Source organism: Siphateles boraxobius, unplaced genomic scaffold (assembly GCF_051911475.1).
Source record: "Siphateles boraxobius isolate OS27281-9 unplaced genomic scaffold, OSU_SipBor_1 13, whole genome shotgun sequence".
NCBI lineage: Eukaryota > Metazoa > Chordata > Actinopteri > Cypriniformes > Leuciscidae > Siphateles > Siphateles boraxobius.
The window spans coordinates 28,945,652-28,950,915 of NW_027508733.1; positions in this window are offsets into that span (position 1 = coordinate 28,945,652).

The window sequence follows — 5,264 nt, forward strand, 5'->3', positions numbered from 1 at the left end:
TACTCATCTCATGTCCAGTACGTCCCCCACGACCGGCGGTGAGTACAGTACAACTTCCGTTTCCCATCTCTCATATGAAATATACTCCAGTACAGATCACTTACCATCAACAATCTCTTTCAGCGAAAGCGTTAATTGACTCTGGTTCCAGTGGCAATTTCATCTCCCTTGCCACCTTACAAAAACTCTAAGCCCGCAAAAAGACCACTCCTCAGCCTCTAGAAAATCCACTCCATCCTGGGAAAACTGCTCGGTCGTGGGCAAATCCGGTATTGCAGTCCCCTCATCACACTGTCAATTGGATGTCTTCACAAAGAGAAACTCTCTTCTGGTGCTGGAGGGCTCAACTGCGGACATCATCCTGGGACGCCCGTGGCTGGAACTCCATGCACCTCACATCTGCTGGTCGTCAGGTGAGATACGGCAATGGGGAATCGACTGTTTTACCCGTTGTCTGCATCCTGTTAAGAAGATCCAGTGTCCTCCATCAACTTCGTTCCCTGAAGTTCCCATCTGTTCCACTTCTGTTGAGAGTCCACCCACCCACTAACATCACCAAGTTCCGGCCACCTATCGGGCATTCCAGGATGTCTTTGACAAACAGCTGGCTACAAAACTTCCTCCTCATCGCCCATGGGACTGTGCGATCGACCTGCTGCCTGGGCCTGTTCTACCATGCGGTAAGATCTACCCGTTGTCCATCCCGGTACAGAAGGCCATGGAGGAGTACATCGAGGAGGCTCTTCGTCAAGACTACATCCAACCATCTACATCCCCTGCCGCTTCCAGCTTCTTCTTTGTCGCCAAGAAGGACGGAGGCTTGCGCCCCTGTATAGATTACCGTACCCTCAACAACTCTACAGTCAAGTACCGGTACCCCCTTCCTCTGGTCCCAACCGCCCTGGAACAACTACGTCGTGCTCAGGTATTCACTAAACTGGATCTGCGGAGTGCATACAACTTAGTAAGAATCCGGAAGCGAGACGAGTGGAAGACGGCGTTCATCACCCCTGCTGGCCATTATGAGTACAGGGTCATGCAGTTCGGGCTGTCCAACGCCCCCGCCGTCTTCCAGGGCTTCATGAACGAGATCTTCAGGGACTTCCTTCAATGCTTTGTCATCATCTACATAGATGATATTATGATATATTCTGCCAGTCTACCTGAGCACCACCAGCACGTCAAACAAGTCCTCCAACGCCTGCGTGATCACCAACTATTCCTGAAGTTGGAAAAGTGTGAGTTCCATCAGGAGTCGGTTTAGTTCTTGGGGTATGTGATCACTCCTCAGGGAATTACAATGGACCAGAGGAAGGTGGAAGCGGTCTCCAACTGGTCATTACCAAATAACATCAAGGCACTTCAACGATTTCTGGGCTTCGCAAACTTCTACAGACGGTTCATCAAAGGTTTCAGTCAGATCAGCGCTCCCATCACATCACTGCTACACAAAGGGGCCAAGTCTCTGTCCTGGACCACCGAAGCCACTACTGCCTTCGAGAAACTCAAGGCATCCTTCAGTTCCGCTCCTACTCTCGTTCACCCTGATCCTGATCTTCCCTTCCTCGTGGAGGTTGATGCCTCTACCTCTGGAGTAGGAGCGGTCCTATCGCAGTGGCAGGGTAAGCCTCCCAGACTCCATCCATGTGCCTTCTTCTCCAAAAAACTGTCCCCGGCGGAGCAGAATTACGACATTGGAAACTGGGAGCTGCTAGCAATCAAACTTGCCCTTGCAGAGTGGAGACACTGGCTGGAGGGAGCGAAACACCGCTTTGACGTCATCACAGATCACCGAAACTTAAAATACCTTCGAGATGCCAAACGCCTCAACACCCGACAAGCCCGCTGGTCACTCTTCTTTACACGCTTCCACTTCAAGGTAACATATCGTCCCGGAGATAAAAACATCAAGGCCGACTCACTATCACGCTTGTACCAACCTGACACCATCCCCACCAACCCGGAATCCATCCTCCCTCCAGCCATGATCGTCAGCCCGATTCTGTGGAGTCTCGATGACCACATTACGGATGCCAATCGGGCGGAACCTGCTCCGCCAGGAGGTCCTGAGGGACGGATTTATGTTCCTTGCAACTTGTTCCTTTACCTGTACCCAGAAGACCTTGGTCCCATCTTGGGGTAGACTTCATCAATGACCTCCCTTCATCTGATTCCCACACCTGTATCCTGGTTGTTGTCGATCGTTTCTCGAAAGCATGCAAATTGATCCCTCTGCCTGGTTTACCCACTGCCTTTGAGACTGCTGAAACTCTATTCACCCATATTTTCGGTCATTTTGGCATTCCTGAGGACATTGTTTCAGATCGTGGACCACAATTCATCTCCAGAGTATGGAAGTCTTTCTTCAATCTCCTCGGTGTTTCAGTAAGTCTCACATCAGGATATCATCCCCAGTCCAATGGCCAGACTGAGAGGAAGATACAAGAGATCGTGAGATACATGCGGTCATATTGCCACAACCATCAAGACTGCTGGAGCCGCTATTTACCCTGGGCCGAGTATGCACAGAACTCCCTTCAGCAATCCACAACAGGCCGTACACCCTTCCAGTGCATACTCGGCTTCCAACCGCCCCTGTTTCCCTGGTCAGGAGAGCCGTCCGAAGTTCCAGCAGTCCACCTTTGGTTCCAGGAGAGCGAGAGGGTCTGGGACTCAGCACATGTCCACCTGCAAAAGGCTGTCCGGAGGCACAAGAACCAGGCCGACGCAAGAAGATCAGCGACTCCCTTATACCAACCTGGACAATTGGTCTGGCTCTCTACCAGGGATATCCGCCTCCGACAGCCCTGTCGTAAGCTGAGTCCCAGGTACATCGGTCCGTTCGCTATACAGAGGCAGATCAACAGTCACCTACCGGCTGTCACTACCCTCACACTATCGCATCTCACCATCCTTTCACGTATCCCTGCTGAAACCCTACACTAATCCTTTGTCTCCTTCCTCCACAGGGTCTGGTGCTGCTGACGTACCTCCTCCTCCTCCTGTGGACCCTGCAGTGGAGAACATTTACCAAGTTCAGGAGATCCTCGATTCTAGGCGACGGGGCGGCCAACTGGAGTACCTCGTAGACTGGGAGGGTTTCGGCCCTGAAGAGAGGTGTTGGGTACACCGGGATTACATACTGGATCCCGCTCTCCTTCAGGACTTCCACACAGCTCATCCCAGTCGTCCAGCGCCAGGAGGTCGTGGTCGTCCCCGTCGTCGGTCTTTTCCGCCCTCAGGAGCTGGCCGTGGAGGGGGGGGGGGGGGGGGGGGGTACTGTCACGGACACACAATCGTCAGCACCAGACCTCATCACTCCGCCCACTCGTTCCGCATCCCCTGAATACTAATCATATGCACATGTCTTCATCACCTGCCGGCAATCTGCACTCACACACACTCACCTTAAATACACCACCAGTTCCCTCAGTTCACTGTCTGGTCTCGTCGGATAAACCTCGACATCCTGACTCCAGTCTTTAAAGACGTTCACCCGAAATCAGCAGCTTAATAAAAAGGGAGACTAGCACAAAGTATTTATGTCTTTAAAATACAAATATAGCAAACCTAAATGTATTGAAATCCAAATTACATTTGATTTTTTTTAAAGCCTTTAAAAACCAAAGTATTTTGTATTTCAAATTGGCCTCTGTATTTCAAATACATGTCTCTGAAATACTGCCTGTATGAACTAACTATTACAGACGTTCGCGTAACAACATAACTTGCGTCCTAAAAACTAATCCGACTGTAAAACAACTATCACACCACATATTTTGTATTAATACTGTATTAAAATATTATCCAAATATTAGATGTTTTGCTACGGCGTTTGACTTTGATCACACAAATTATGAATTTTTCCTTTATTAAATGCGCAAGTTCGTTGAATTTTGATTTTTTTTTTTATAGTCGAATCTGCGCTTAAAAATGCAAAAGCAAAATAGGCACGTAAAAAAAAATTTGTATGTAAAAAACACGTAAAAAATAAACCGGAACAGATTTCAGGGTCATTCAGACTGTGATGATGTTTATCAGAGCTCCTCCTCGAGGGGAGCCTCCGAGAAGAGATACAAATGTGTGGCGGCAGCCGACAAGGAGGTAGGAGAGAGTCTGTTTAGTTAAAATGGAAATCAATTGAGGATTTGCCTCAGTACGCGGAATAAACTACTTTTCTGTTATCAAAAAAAAATCTTTGTCCGCCAGTCTTCAACATATTTGCTATTAAATGTCGCCCCCGGAGATAAATGTAGTTTGAGTTTACTTCAAAAATCAACTGTTTGATGAGAAGCGTTAGAATGGAAGTTCGGAAGAATGGAAGTTCGTCTTTTAGTAGGGATATGGCTCTTCCGGTTAGCTTTTTACAATGGCGGAGTCCGATAGATACCGCTGGACCAAATCGGAAGAATGGAAGTTCGTTACAGTTACTCACAGTACCATATACACTAACAAAACAATAAATAAGATAAAATGTACAATATACAACAATATACAATATAGAAAATACAAAAATACAAAAAGAGGTATTAATACATAAAATAGATACACGTAAGGTGAAAAAAAAAATATATATATATATATATATATTATTTTATGTGCAGTAGGTTATGTTGTGTTGTGTTGACAGTTAAACTGTTTATGGTTATTGATCATGAGAGATCAAGAGTTTAGAAATCTAATTGCTTGTGGGAAGAAGCTGTCATGGAGTCGGCTGGTGAGTGTCCTGATGCTGCGGTACCGCCTGCCCGATGGTAGCAATGAGAATAGCCCATGGCTCGGATGGCTAGAGTCTCTGATGATCCTCCGAGCTTTCTTCACACACCGCCTGGCATATATATCCTGGATATATATTCCACCCTTCGCAGTGCTTTGCGGTTATGGCTGGTAGTATTGCCATACCAGGCAGTGATGCAGCCAGTCAGGATGCTCTCGACGGTGCTGGTGTAGAACTGTGTGAGGATGTGGCGGTTCATTCCAAACTTCCTCAGCCGTCTCAGGAAGAAGAGGCGCTGATGAGCCTTCTTCACAATGGCCTCAGTGTGGACGGACCATGCGAGTTCCTCTGTGATGTGGACACCAAGGAACTTTAAGCTGCTGACTCTCTCCACCAGTGCTCCATTGATGGTGATGGGGCTGTGTTCTCTGTCGTTCTTCCTGAAGTCAACCACTAGCTCCTTGGTTTTGCTGATGTTGAGGGAGAGGTTGTTCTTCTGACACCAGTGTGTCAGAGTGAGCACCTCCTCTCTGTAGGCCGTTTCATC